A 16194-nucleotide genomic window follows, 5' to 3' on the forward strand; every position below is an offset into this window, starting at 1 on the left:
CTGCACTGGGGGCCTGTCGGATAGCTTTGAAGGGGGTGCCTTTTTGGACTCAGTTTCCCTGCCATCACTGACAGCCGCTCAGGCCGAACTCCTAATAGGAACATCCAAACAGAGTAGGTTAAAGCCGCTATATCTCGCCATTAGTTGGCGAAAGCCCCAGGGCCGGGCGACTTCTTTGCTATTTTCTACAAAATGTTTTGTGCTGTGCTTGCCCCGCTCCTTACCCGGCTGTTTAATTCCTTTGCTGAACAGGGAGCGATACCGAGTGACCTTTTAGGAGCCTCAATAGCAGTAATCCCTAAACCTGGGAAGAATAGAACTAAATGCGGGGCATATCTCCCAATATCCCTTCTCAATGTTGACCTTAAACTGTACACAGGGATTCTTGCTGCTTGTCTGGCCCTCATATGCCCGGCCAGAACCCCAGACGTCGGATAACACCAAGCGGATTCTCCACCTAATAGAGAAAGCTACTCGGGTGCCCGGGGAATACATGATGTGGCCATAGACGCCGAAAAGGCGTTTGGACGCGTTCACTGGCCCTATTTGGAACTGGTGCTGGAAAGGGTGGGGATAGGGGAGAAATTCCGTACCTTTATTTTTAATTGCTACAAATTCCCTATGGTCACGGTTAGAGTGAACGGATACACCTCCTCTAAATTTTCTATCGGGAGGGGTACGAGACAGGGGTGTCCGTTGTCACCCCTTCTCTTTGCCCTGTACATAGAGCCTCTGGCTCAGAAAATACGACAGAACTTGGCGATTGAAGGGATCAGGTTTGGCGGCTATATTCACAAAATTAGTGTATTAATCTCACTAACTAACCCGAGGAGAGCCCTTCCGGCGTGCTTGGCAGATTTAGATGCCTTCGCCCGGGTTGCCGGGTTCAAAGTGAACTCAGACAAGTCGCTGGCCCTAGACTTCTCGTTGTCCCATTCCACCCGGGAATATCTGCAGAGTTTGTTTCCTATTCAATGGGCGGTGGATACAATCCCATATTTGGGGATCCAGCTGGCCTCCTCCTTCCCTGCTATGGTTACCACCAACTATGCTATACTACGCGGCAAAATCTGCTGCCAGATTGGCCAGTGGAAGCACTACCCTCTTTCCTGGTTAGGCAAAATCGCAGCGGTCAAAATGACTGTTTTTCCCCAGATCCTCTACCTCTACCGTACACTTCCTCTCCGACCGCCTGTTGGGTGGATTCGACAGACGCAATCCGATCTGGCCCAGTTCATCTGGAATGGTCAGAAACCGTGAATGCGAAGAACGCTGGTGACACTTCCCCCGGAGGCAGGAGGGCTGGAAATTCCTGATCTCCAGTTGTACTTTCAGGCGGCCCAATTGCGATATTTGGTCGAGTGGAGTAGATGGGAATCGGAGAAACACTGGTTGGTTCAAGACCAGGCAGTGGCAGCAAAACCATTCCAGGAAATCCCTTTCCTGTGAAAGTCTCAAAGGGCCCCCTAATTTGTATGCCTCACACATAACGCGGGTTCCCCTTGAGGTGTGGGACGCCACAATATCAAACACGAACTTACAACCTTCCCGTCTCCCCTCACCCCGTTGGTCGACAACCCTGATTTCACCCTTGGCACAGTAAAGGCGGCTTTTGCACATTGGAGGCATGCTGGTTGCCGGTTCTTGTACCACATGTATGGAGCCGAGGGGGTCATCCCATTCTGCCAATTTAGGCAGGAGTATGGTCTCCCGGAGACTGAAAGACTAAGATACCTACAGGTGCGGCATTGGGCACTCCACCCACAGGTGCGAGCGGGCTCGGATAGACGCCTTTCCCCATACGAAAGATGGCTCATCACCCGCACGTCTGATGCCAAGCTCATCTCTGTTCTTTACAAGATGTTACAGGTCACACAGGCACACACACATAATCCTGGCAGGGAGCGGTGGGAGAGAGAACTAGGCAGGACACTAAGCCACAAAGAATGGGAAGGGATATATTATAGGGCCCGGCACTCGGCGTACCATATGGGACTCACGGAGAGACTCACGAAAGTTGTGACATACTGGTACTATAACCCGGAGAGACTGAATGCGATAGACCACAACCGAGAGGTGACCTGCTGGCGTGGCTATGGCCAGGTAGGCAACCTAGTGCATCTGTTGTAGTAATGCGTACATATTCAACCCTATTGGACTCAGGTGTTGGATGAGGTGGATAAGCACTTAGAGACAGAGATCCCGCGCTTCCTGGCTTACGTACTGTTAGGTCTTCCTAATTCCCTGATCTACCCACTAAGATCCCGTAGAGGCAGGCAGATGGCCATTGCACTGGGCTCAGCAGTACAAAACATACTTACACATTGGCGCACACTCCCAACGCACCTTTCTTTGTAGGGTGGCTCCTCCGATTACGGGATGTGCTCGGGATGGAGAAGTTGACACTCACTATGGCGGGGGAGGGATCCACATATGACGACCTAGGGCACCCATTCTTGTCGCTCTTGGCTACCGAATTTCGAGAAATCACATGCCCCAGATATCTTAGACTGCTGCATCTCACGGAGCCACGGAAGACGGACTGTTAAGAGGGTCACTGAGGGCTTAGCATAGTTTAGGGAAGGGACATGGTGTTAGTGGGGGACAAAGGGCACTGGATGGGGGAGGGAGGGGGTTTCTGGGGAGGGTTGTTTTCCCTTTTTTGCATATACCTACAGTGTTTTATTCCATGTACGTGAAATTGGCCGATCATGTTTCAATGCTGGGCTCGCGCCCTCAATTGGCTCTGTCCGGTTGTACTGTTCAGACGTTGCTTAAAGACAGCTAAACGTACATGAATATGTTTGTGTGTTGCAAATTAATAAAGACATTTAAACCACCCAAAAAATTGGCTAAATGTGCGCCCATCACATTTGGGCATGTGAACATGTAGTCATTTCTCTAGCAGCCCTTACTCCGCAGGGCCGTGGGAAAAGTTTGGCATTGGTGGAGACGTAGTAGTTTCCACCATGGCCAAACTCAAGGTCTGCCAGCATATAGATCGGGCCAGAGGGTCATTATGATGATGGAGAGAGAACTCAGTTGATGCTGCAATGGAGTTCCCTTCCCACCAACATATAACTCGGGCCCTAAGTCTCAGATACACTGCAACATCAGTAGGAAATCGGGCAGAAACCCTGGTAGGAACCCAAAAAGATCCATCCCACCCCCAAATTCAAAAGTTTATATAACCATTTGCTCCATAGAGAAGCATTAGAACCGCAAACTCATTATGATGTGAGCAAATATTTACATTTTCATCAAAATGTAGATTTTTAAATGTCACATAACCCTACCACCTTAGCCCTTACCCAAAGCATGAATATTGATTAAGCCCTTGTGATCTAACGTAATTCTGAGGTGTTAGTACAAACCAGCTACATAAACCACAGTAAACCACCGTGAATTAATGCAATACCGAGTACATGAAATAGGTACTTGAGAAAGTGTTACAGTAGGCCCTCTGGCAGGCATTATTCGGGAACAGTGTAATTCAGCAACAAACAAATCCACATTTTGCTCAACTACATGCACCAGAAATATAAACATGATGAGATATCCATTATGAACAAGATGGAGTTGAGGTCTAACTGTGTCATAGTTAGCCTTTAGCAGATCATACCAAATTATTTTCAATTGCATTAGCTCCATGTCAGTATACACATGTGATTTAAAGTGTAGATTAATTGCTATGCGCAATATTAATAATGCACAGTTTTATTTAAACTCACAAATGCAGCATCATTTTTAACAGGCAGGAGTGAGGTGTGCAACAGGAAAGAGTACCTACCCGTAGGCCCATCCCATTTGCTGTAGTGCCTTATGGGGAAAAGATGTTTCAGCAGCCATGCTTTCCTTATCCATCTCTTAAGATGTGCCAATTTTCTCTCAGTGAAGCTGGCATCAGGTGTACTTTGGATTGGGCCCAAGCATTGGCTCTGCAGATGCCACTCACTATCTTAGCCCAAATGTCTTGAGAGATACCATTAGGCCTCTTTTGGATCCAGTTGCCTGCCAAGTTGCTTCCTGATTTCATGCATAATAGTTATAGCACTTGCAGTTCTTTTCTTGCTGCACCGAGTAAACCTCTTCAGGAGATTTGGATTTCTTCTGTTTCCCCTGAATTTTTATCATCAATTGATTTTCAAAACTTTGCTCCCCTTTACACTTTCATGCTGCTAAACAGAACCACTGAAGGATTGACATTAAAGAAGAACTGAACAAATGGGTACAGGCCATTTCAGGCTTAATTCCAACTGTTGACCTAATGACAGCATAAGATATGTGCTGAAGCTGTACATGGCTTGACTTTATTGAGGGTCATACATGTAATATGGCTGTAAAATGTTTGAAATATTAGGTTGGGAACAGACTAATAGAATAGGGATGTGGTAAAAATGTGATCAGGGTCTGCCTAACATTTGCCCTAATCTGCATATTATCTGCTGAGCTGCTTGTAATAATTATGATTATTCTGATATGCATGAAGTGTAGACAAATACAGCACAATAAATTATCATATAATTGTATTATTTCAGTCATTCTGTGTGTACTGATTTGGGAGTACAATGCTGGGGCTCTGCTTTATCAAATCAGGGGTTCTCTGATAGGTTTATCTGATTTGTATCACTCCCTGTCTAACAGATCACAACTCACGAAAGAAGCGGTAAAAGATACCGGCCAGTCCACTTTTACGGTAAGAGTACATTTTCTACTGGGGCTTAGGCACTCTCCTTGGTGTGAAACCAATAAAATTGAGATGGACACGACCTCAACATCATCTCCTACGCTGACGACACTCAACTGATCCTCTCACTCACCAAAGACCCTAACACCGCCAAAACCAACTTACACGAAGGAATGAAAGAAGTGGCCGAGTGGATGAAGCACAGCCGTCTGAAACTGAACTCCGACAAACAGAAGTCCTCATCTTAGGCACCTCCCCCTCCGCCTGGGACGACTCTTGGTGGCCAGAAGCACTTGGAAAGGCACCCACCCCGACAGACCACGCACGGAACCTGGGCGTCATCCTGGACTCCTCACTCTCGATGACCAGACAAGTCAACGCCGTTTCATCATCTTGTTTCAACATTCTTCGCATGCTCAAAAAAACATTTCGCTGGATCCCCACCGAAACTCGTAAAACGGTCACCCACGCACTGGTCACTAGCCGCCTGGACTACGGAAACACCCTCTACGCCGGTACCACCGCAAAACTCCAGAAAAAACTCCAACGCATCCAGAACGCTTCTGCCAGGCTCATACTAGACATCCCGCGTAAAGAACGCATCTCTGATCACCTGAAAAACCTCCACTGGCTCCCCGTAAATAAGAGGATTACTTTCCGCCTCCTTACCCACGCACACAAAGCACTTTACGAACTTGGACCTGAATGCCTCAACACACGACTGTCCTTTTACACCCCCTCCCGTCAGCTACGATCCTCCAACCAAGCTCTTGCCACTGTACCTCGCATCAACAAAACCACCATGGGAGGCAGATCCTTCTCCTACCTTGCAGCTAAAACTTGGAACTCTCTTCCTACTCACCTTCGCCTTACTCAGAACCACCTATCATTCAGAAAACAACTTAAAACTTGGATATTCGACAAATAATTCCCCACCCCTCCTCAAGCGCCTTGAGACCCTATGGGTATGTAGCGCGCTATATAAATCTTCTGACTTGACTTGACTTGACTTGACTTGACATGGCACTCAACATGGGACCTGGCCCCTGTAAGTCCTTGATGGCCCGGGACCTCTGAAAATAAGTGGTATACACAACCGAATCGGAGACATCCGCCGGTATTTTACGATCCTCCTCATTACAGGACAGTCACCAGCATTCTCTGCAACATCAGCCAATGTTCTGACGTACAGATTGAATAGTAGAGGGCTAAGGATGGAACCCTGGGGTACCCCATAAGGTGAGAGAAGGGTAGCAGAACTAGAAGTGGGAGAGAAAACTTGGAAGGATCGATTGGCGAGAAAAGAGATGAGCCAATCGAGGGCTGATGCCCAAAGATCTTAAGCTTTCCACTAACGCAGTGTGAGACACCATGTCAAAAGCTGCGCTTAAATCAAGCAATATAAGGTCCACAGTGTCACATACTATGTAAGTATTCAATTCATTGATTGAAATATAGGCTGCAGCTGTAGTGGGCCATTCACAAAAAAATAGATCCTCCAAACCTCTGCGATCCATATCTTTTTTTAAGTGCTTTTAAAATATTGAGAAAACACAACTCTATCCCAAGACACAATACCACGTGATGCAGAAAGTACGCTTAGATACTCTGACATTCCAGGACAGACATGTCCCACCTTAGTGACACACACACTACATTCAGAAATGGATCGACTTCAAACAGGGGAAACTAGAGAAATGTCCACAGAAATAACAAACATATACAAATAGGAGAGTATGTTTCCTAAGGTCACAGATACTATTCAGAGACCTAAACTAGCACAAGCAACTGCCATTAATCCACAGATAATAAATGCAATAGTGGAACACTGTCGACTTAATGAAACTACATTCCTTTTTTGGGAACCAGGAAAACTTGTCAGCTAGAAGCAGTGTAGCATTATTTGATCCCACAGGTTAAACACTGGATACAGAATATGTGCCTCCCAATGAGAACAGTACCAAACCCACAATAATGCCAGTTGTGGAGAAGTATAGTATGGACTAATGTCCTGAAAAAGATGCAGCAGTTCCATGATGCTGCATCTACAGTGAACCTAGAAGTGAAACTAATAGGTAACATTGGTACTGTAGATGAAAATATTCTTAGAAACATAAAGAGTGATGCAACTCTATTGGTCATGCGGCTAGATACCCTGAAACCAGAAGAAGATGGAGTCACCAAAGATTTACTCTCAAGTTTGTCTTCATAGGCAGAGGCATCCGTGGCACAAAGCCCACAGATATCCCAATTAATACTCAAATTAGAACATGAGAGTAATCAGAAGAAAAGGAAAGAGGAAACAATGCCAAGTGAAGAGTGTGAAAATCTGTAGTATTTTTAAGAAAAAGAAAAACAAATTCTACTTAAGGGATGAAGTACAAGGAGTGTTATCGGTAACATAGATCCAGAAAATTGCAATAAAAAGGACCTTTTAAGGGTCTTTGGGAACCTGAAAATGATACTAAGAGGTATTTTTGTAAGCCATTAGGTAACTTGCAGTTGAATAGATTTTCAGCCCCATGGTTTAATGATGCCTGCAAAATGGCTAGAACAACCCCGATTAGAGCAGTTAAGGAAAGTTCCTGCTCTACCATAAGAAAGTGCAGGAAAAGCTATCAAAAAACACAAAGGGAGGCCGGGAGTGATTGGGAAATTGAAAAATGGAGACTTCTGGTAGTGGCCTCCCATCAAAAGAGTAGTAAAGCTTTTTGGGACCTTTTAGCTAGAGATAAATCTGGGGAGGTGGCTCAATCTGACACCCACCTACAGCCCCCAGGTATGGGAAGACTATTACGAACAGCTTTTTGTAAACTCTGAGGGAACAACAAGCCCCGTTTTATGCCCACCAAACATTCAGTAAAGGACTTCTATGAGATCAATGTTAGTGAAACCACTTTGGCTTTAAATATGTTAAAGAAGGGGAAGGCCTCTGACCTGGACAGACTTCCAGGTGATCTTTTTAGTTCGGAGCCGGTTGTATGGGGCCCGGTCCTGACTGTAGTTTTCAATGCTATACTTAAGGGAGGTACGCTCCCGCCCACATGGTTGGGCGCAGAAATTATTCCTATCCATAAGAAGGGGGACAAAGGGTTACCAGAGAATTACAGGCCAATTAGTGTAATTGTGGTCCCCCAAAACATTTTTGGTAAAGTAATCCTAAATCGAATTCAAGACTGGATGGATGAAGTAAATATTCTGTCGGACCTCCAAGCAGGTTTTAGGGAATCCACGAGCACAACAGACCAGGTCCTCACGTTTATGATGGTGATCTGGAAAGAGGTCACCATCAACAGGGGCCACCTGTATGTTGTGTTCATGGACCTGAAGACTGCTTTCGATTCTATAAATCGGGAACAGCTGTGGGCTACCCTGAGGGACATGGAGATGCCGGTTTATTTGGTTAACATCTTGATCCGCATGCACCATGAAACCCCAGCAAAGGTGAGATGGCATAATGATGCTGCCCTTTCTGGGAAATATCTATACAGAAAGGAGTACGCCGGGGTGTGTCCTGGCACCTACTCTTTTTATAAATGGCATTATAGGGTAGCATATTAACTGTGGTGGCGACCCCCCAAAATTGGCTGGTCAACATATCCCTTGCTTATTATTTGCTGATGATATGCTACTTATTGCAAAAACTCCCAGTGGCATCCAAAACTTGTTAAATAGATTTGAAAAGGCTTGCAAGAGCAGGGGTTTAATGATAACCTGTGGTAAAACAAAATACATGGTTTTCAACCCTTATAAGAAAAGTATAGGGCCCTTGTTTCTGGACTCACAGGCTCTGGAGAAGGTTAAAGCCTTTGATTATTTGTGTATCAGGATAAGTGATGATGTATCCTGGTCAAACCAGATTAGAAAGAGTACTTTGACCCTCCAACACGTCAATAGAGCAGTTTTGTGTAAGATCAGAACTTCCCCAATAGGCCATTAGCGCCTATCTTAGAAATTCATAAGGCAAAGGGCATAGGAGCAGCCCTTTATGGGGCTGAGCTTTGGGGTATGGATAATGTAAAATAGTTGACCAGGGCCGAAAATAAGTTTATAAGGGCAATTGTGAGCGTCCCAGAATGTACTCTTCTAATACCCGTTAGATCTGATTTAGTGTTAAGATGCATAGAATATTATGCTATCCTAAGGGCGCTCACCTTTTGGTTAAGAATTTGGGTGAGTAGAACAAAGGTACCATTATGGTGTGCTATTGGCGAACTGCTTGATTTACATTAAAAAAAACGGGCGCATCAAATGGCTTAAACAATTGAGGGATTGGTTCACCAAGCTCAGTATGAGCTATTTATGGGATGATCCAGAGTGTATCCAGAAGCCGACTATTCCGTTTTTTAAAAAAGGTTCTGGGTTTTTATGGACAATGAATTCTTGTTAAATAGTACTAATGGTTCGCTCACAATACATTTTCTTAATTTCAAATGCGAACTTACCTTTGAAAAGTTTTTAGATGATATTGAGCCCCTTCAGGCTAGAGCTATATATTTGCAGTTCAGATATGGGATTTTACCATTGTACACTAGAAGAAGTAATTGGGCTAATGCACTGGTTTTATCTACATGTCCTCTGTGTTTGGACAAACCAGAGACCATAGAACATTTTTTCTTTTTCTGTACTGCATATAATGATTATCGGAAAAAATGGATCATCCCTGTTTGTCGTATTTTATCTTGTGCTTGCCCCTTTGATGCCATTAGGATATTTACGTATGATAATACCAGGTGGCTTGTATTTGCACTAACTAGGTATCTTCTGTATGCGTAGCGGAAACTTTTGACGTTTTTTTTCAAATTAATTTCAGTATATGTAAAACAGTATTTATTGAAATGAACTGTTATTACTTCTTAATTGTAATTGTCCCTATTTGCTACTTGATGTTTTGATCTAATTTTATCCAACTGTTATCTGATATTGTATTATGATGGCTTTTAATCATGTAAATGATCAATTTTTCATTTGATCGAATAAAATTACTTACTTACAAGGAGGGTATAATTTCAGATGAAAAAGCTATTTACCCACAATCTTTCTAGTGGATACTCTATCTACCTGCATATTCATGTTAAATTATCCCAAGCAACAGACTGGATTCAGAAACTTCAAAGCTCTTTGACGCCAGTTGGAGGCGCTGGCACAGTGTCTGCACTGGAAGTGATGCCTGGTGGCATCACTGAATCCATATAGCGCCCACCCCTGTGCTACAACATCAGTTTTTATCTGTGTTTTTTCATCCCTTCGAGGCAAACAGATGGCGCAAAATTGATCAAATATAGTGCAACACTAATTAGAACTTCATGAATACTTTCCTCCCTGCATTTCCATCCATCAGACAGGGAATTGGGTGGTATCCGGATCTATCTGCAGATTTCTCATCTGTTGAATAAATTCCCAAGCAGTATCTCCCCAGGAGGCAGACTGATGCATGGTTAGAAGAGAAAATTGTGTAATATTGGTCTGGCAAAGTTCCTGTCCCTGTGCATCACTGAGTCTAAATATTAGTGTTTAGCATACGTGTGAAGGGACGCAGATGTTACTGTCTTATAAATCTCTGGAATTAAAACAGGGCACAAGGCGTTTTTTCCTGTGGGCCGGAAGGGTGGGGTCTGGTTTTGGACCCGCGTCGGATGTTTTCGGTACAGGTAGCGGGATTGCAGCAGTTCTGCAATATCAGCCCCCTGTACCAAAAGCAGCAGCAGTGTTTCCCACCACCTCCCCCCATCCCCCGCAGCAGGTCAGACTTAATTGCCAGGGCCGGTTTGCATTTCCGGTCCAACAACTCATTTCTTGGCCCTGGTGGAATGACCCTGATTCACTCAGGCGGTTCCTTTGCAGCAAGGGCATAGCATTCAGATGCAGAGGATGATCCAGCAAGACCATGTCTGCATCTGAACCACAGTGTTCTTCCTTCTTCCAAAGTAGCCAACAAAGAGCTGGCCGTCCAATCTGATGTCCCTGTTGCAGTGGATATAGAACCTGAAACTACCTGCCTAGGACGTAGGTGATACAACCTCTCCTCCTTCGTGGAAGATGGAAGAGTGATGGACTGATCTAGGTGAAAGTGAGTAACTACAGTGGGAAGGAAAGTATATCTAGTTGGCAATACCAGCTTATCCGGAAAAAAGGTTGGGGGAATGGCAGATGGACTCTCAGTGCTTGCAACTCATTAACCTGTCTCGCTAAAGTAATGTCAACCAAGAAATCAGTCCTTAAAATCAACGACCGCAATCAGCAACTGTAAAGGGGATCAAAAAGAGACTCCATCAAAAAATTAAGAACAAGATTTAGGTCCAATGGGGCGTAATAAAAGGAGTTGGGGTACAAATTGGTCAAACCGTTAAGGAACCTTAGCACAGCAGGTGATTTGAACAGGGGCAGTTGGTCTTATGGACGGAGAAACGCAAACAGTGTAATCAAATAACCCTTGACAGTGGCCACCGCACACTCTCTCTGAGCCAGAGAGAGCGCAAACTGGAGGACCTCTGACAATCGGGACCGCTGGGGATCACGTTGTTGTACATGCACCCCGAGACAAACTGTTCGACCTCCCAGAAAATAGATTTTGTGGAGGGACAGCAAGTGGACAAGATTGCATCGACCACCTGCGGCAGCAGCAGAAAGGAGCTTAGCTGTCCCCGCTCTATATATAGGCATGAAGGTGGAGGCTCTGAAGATTTGGGTGCAGAACCATCCCCCTGAACTGGGAGAGGAGATCTGCTCTGAGAGGCAGACGGAAGGGGGCGCACAGGCTAAGGCACACAGGGAGAGGTGCAGAAGGTCTGGGTCCCAACACCTTGTTAGGCCACTCTGGGTCGATATGAAGGAATTGAGCAAAGTTTCCTCAGACCTCACGGAACCAAGGAAACGGGGGCTGGAGGGGAGAGAGGTTGGCCACAGACTGCCATTCGTTTTGGGAACAAGGAAATATCGCAAATAGCATCCATGCCCAATTTCCTGCTTTGACACCGACTTCATTGCTCCCTTCAGAAGCAGTGCTGCCACCTCCTGCTGCTAGATGGAGAAGTGGTCTCCAGAAAGTGAAGACGGTTGGGGCGGGATGGGGATAGAGCCTGAAGGAAAGATAGGGCATACCCTTCCTTGTCTTCTATCTGTAGGACCCACTGTTCCAAAGGGATGGCCTTTTACACTCATAGAAAAGAGGACACCCAGCCTTCCACCAGCTTCTGATTCTCTGGTAGGAGCAAACTAGAGCTGCTTGCCTGATGGTGTAGGGGATGAGAAGGTAAAGGACGAAGAGATAAAGGGACATTTAGACCCTCAGTTTCCTGTACCTCTGCTGCTGTATTGTCTGACAAGGGGATTTTGGGTCTGCTGGGATTCAGCAGACTGCCTCTGGCTAAAGTTAAAGCCACTCAAAAACAACAAAAGCGATAGAAATGCCTATAATCTCTCTGAGGCTCATGTTGTTACAGGCTTAGAGAATGAGTCTTGAAGCTTTCCAATGCAGAATCAGATTTGTCACTGAGCAAACGTGTGGCCTCCAAGGGGAGGCATATGAGAGGGGCCTGAACATCTGCGGAACATCCCAATGTGTAAAGGCAACCACTGCAATGCACAGTGACAGAGGACCCCTTAGACCAAGCAGCCATAATGATGGCTATCAAGACCATACTTTATTATGTGTTGAGAAGCACATTGGCCATCCTTTATAACCTCATAAAAGTAGATTTGAAGTCATGAGAGACATGGGGGATGACTAGTTGGGCCACGTCACGAAAAACCCTTCTCACTCCAAGTCTCCAGTCACTTAGACTCTCTGGCCGATAGAATGGGTGGGATGTTTCCAAAACAGGACCCAAAGAACAAGAGATTTGAATTACCAGACTCTCTGGAGAAGGATGTGCGGGTAAGAGGCGGGGTCCCTAGCAGCAGAAGCGGGATTCTCACATGCGGACAGCATTGGTTCTAACAAGCCTCATTGAAAGGGATCAATGTTTCCAATAAAGGGGTAGAAGGCTGAAGAACTTCTGTGAGCACATTCGTTCTTGACTCATTAAATCCATAACCTCAGCTTCCTGACTCACCACAGAATGGAAACGTGTAACCTTAGGAGCAGGGGTCCCTGAAAGGAACTCCATCTCTATCTCAGGCCAGGTATCAAGACCATTGGGCAAAGGTATGCCAGCAGACTCAGCAGGTAGGTCAAGTGGGACCCTGATCCCAGGCTTCTCCAGTTCCATAAAGATCCAGGGGATCAGAATTGGAACCGAAAGGATCGCATGTAGGGAAGCCACAGATGAGAGCAGTTTCCTGGCACTAGCTCTCCTCCAGTAATCTTTTGGCATCTCTTTCAGATCGGTGTTTTTCCCTAGAGAATCCAAGCAATGAATCAGCAAGAGTGGTGCTGGAGGTGCCAAACCGTGGGGGAGGCTGCACCAGCAGCCTCAGGGGTAATGCCATTTCATGTATACCTGAGAATAATTCTGGAGTCTGCAACAATGGTGTGAACATAGGCCCCCCAAGGTGCTCAAGAGCGGGCGGCCTTCCTGGAGAAGCTCCTAAACATGGCGTTCAGAAATGCAACTGAAGAGACCCTTGGTCTGGGGAGTCAGGATAAGGCTTAGGTGCCCGAGGCTGCACAGGCTTTGCTGGTTTGCTGGTGGGCTCCTGGGACGGTGCTGAGGGTAACTCCACTGGTTTGGAAGATGTCAGAGATACCAACTCTGAAGATTGAGAAACTGTGAGAGTAGGAGGACACCTGGGTGACTTACCTCTTGCTAATGCTTTGTGCTTCTTGTGTTTGTTTTGCTTTCCCCATCTGCTCTTGGAGTGCAACGTTGATGACCTCCATCAGGCTCTGGAGTGACACCTGCCTAATTTGTCATTTCGGTGCAATGAAACATTTTGCCTTCCCCCCTTAACAATTTAAACTCATTATCTAACCAGAGGCACTATAGGCAGGTAGAGTGAGGGTTGCGATGGACATCTGATGGTCATCTATCCCTGGCAGTCACTACTGGGCTTAAAGCAATTTTACTAAGATTTGCGTTGGGGTTGCATCACTTTTGTCACGCAGTCTCGACATAAAACTATTTTAGAGATTTGCTTAGTTCAAGTTCAAGAATTTGTATAGCGCACTACTCACCCAGAGGGTCTCAAGGCGCTTGAGGGAGGGTGGGTGCATTACTTATCGAAAAGCCAGGTTTTTAGCTGTTTTCTGAAGGAGAGGTGGTTCCTTGTAAGGCGGAGATGAGTGGGGAGAGAGTTCCAGGTTTTGGCCGCTAAGTGGGAGAAGGATCTTCCTCCCATGGTGGATCTATGTATACGCGGAATTGCGGTGAGGGCTTGATTGGATGATCGTAGTTGGCGGGTGGGTGTGTAGAAGGACAGTCGTGTGTTGAGGCATTCGGGTCCTAGGTCGTAGAGGGCCTTGTGTGCGTGGGTGAGGAGACGGAACGTTATTCTCTTGTTGACGGGAAGCCAGTGGAGGTCTTTCAGGTGATCGGAAATATGAGCTTGACGGGGGATGTCCAGTATGAGTCTGGCTGAGGTGTTTTGGATGCGTTTAAGTTTATTCTGTAGTTTGGCTGTGGTTCCGGCGTAAAGGGTATTTCCATAATCCAGTCGGCTAGTGACCAGTGCGTGGGTGACTGTCTTTCTTGTTTCGGTGGGGATCCTACGGAAGATTTTTTTGAGCATGAATAGGATGTTGAAGCATGAGGATGAGACGGCATTGACTTGTCTGGTCATTGAGAGGGAGGAGTCTAGGATGAAGCCCAGGTTATGTGAGTGATCTGTAGGTATGGGTGCTGTACCCAGGGCCGGAGGCCACCATGAGTCGTCCCAGGCAGAGGGGGATGATCCTAAGATGAGGACTTCTGTTTTGTCCGAGTTTAGTTTTAAGCGGCTGTTCTTCATCCATTCGGCTACTTCTTTCATTCCTTCGTGTAGATTGGTTTTGGCGGTGTTGGGTCTTTGGTGAGGGAGAGGATCAGCTGGGTGTCGTCTGCGTAGGAGATGATGTTGAGGTTGTGTTGGCGTGCGATGGATGCGAGGGGACTCATGTAAACGTTGAAGAGGGTGGGACTGAGTGATGATCCTTGTGGTACGCCGCAGATGACTTCTGTGGCCTCTGATTTGAATGGGGGGAGGCGGACTCTCTGGGTTCTTCCGGCGAGGAATGAGATGATCCAGTCCAAAGCTTTTCCTTGTATTCCGACGTTGCTGAGGCGTTGTATGAGGGTGCTATGACAGACTGTGTCAAAGGCGGCGGAGATGTCAAGTAGGATGAGGGCAGCTGTTTCTCCGTTGTCCAGTAGCGTTCGGATGTCGTCTGTAGCAGCGATGAGGGCGGTTTCGGTGCTGTGTTTGGCTCGGAAGCCGGACTGTGAGGGGTCGAGGGAGTTGTTGGATTCAAGGAAGGCGGCCAGCTGACTATTGACGGCTTTCTCAATGACTTTGGCAGGGAATGGGAGGAGTGAGATGGGGCGGTAGTTCTTAAGTTCAGAGGGGTCTGCTGTGGGTTTCTTCAGAAGGGCGCTGAGTTCGGCATGTTTCCAGCTTTCCGGGAAGGTAGCGGAGTTGAAGGAACAGTTGATGACATCGCGGAGATGTGGTGCGATGATGGAGTCTGCTTTGTTGAAGATGTGGTGGGGACATGGGTCGGTTGGTGAGCCTGAGTGGATGGAGTTCATCAGGCGGATGGTGTCTTCAGTAGTGATTGGGTTCCAGGCGCAATGGTTGTGAGAGTGCTGTTTTGGTTCGGAGGTGGGTGGAGTGGTCTGATCTTCGGACTGGTTTTCAAAGCTGTTATGTATGTCGGCGATTTTGTTGTGGAGGAAAGAGGATAAAGAGTCGCAGAGGTCTTGGGAGGGAGTGATGTCGTTGGTGCCGGCGATGGGGTTGGTAAATTCTTTGACGATGTTGAATTGTTCCTTGCTGTTGTGGGCGTTGTTGTTGAGTCGATCCTTGAACGCTGATTTCTTGGTGGATCGGATCAGTTGGTGGTGTTTGCGGGTGGCATCCTTGAAGGTGGTCAGGTTGTCAGTGGTTGGGTTTTTTCTCCAGGTTTTCTCGAGGGTACGACAAAACTTCTTGGATTTCTTAAGGTCATTGTTGCACCAGGGGGCCTTTTTGCTACCTTGTTTGATCAGGTGGTTTTTCAAAGGTGCTAATTCGTCAGCGATGTGGGTGATCCATTGTGTGAGTTTGGTGGCAGCTTGGTTTGGGTCCGATGATATGGCAGGAGGGTTTTGGTTGAGCGATGTGAAGAGTTGGTCGGTGGTAATTTTGTTCCAGTTCCTTCTAGGAATAGGTTTTGGGGGGTTGTGAGTCGTGGTCTTTTTGTAGCTGAAGTGAACGCAGCTGTGGTCCGTCCAATGGAGAGCTGTGGTGTGATCGAAGGAGATGTGTTTGCTGGAGGTGAAGATGGGGTCGAGCGTGTGTCCGGCTGAGTGGGTGGGGGTGTCCACAAGTTGTTTGAGTCCGAGGTTGGCCAGGTTATCCAGAAGTGTGTTGGTGTTGTTGTCGTTTTTGTT

Source organism: Lissotriton vulgaris, chromosome 5 (assembly GCF_964263255.1).
Source record: "Lissotriton vulgaris chromosome 5, aLisVul1.2, whole genome shotgun sequence".
Taxonomy (NCBI): Eukaryota; Metazoa; Chordata; class Amphibia; order Caudata; family Salamandridae; genus Lissotriton; species Lissotriton vulgaris.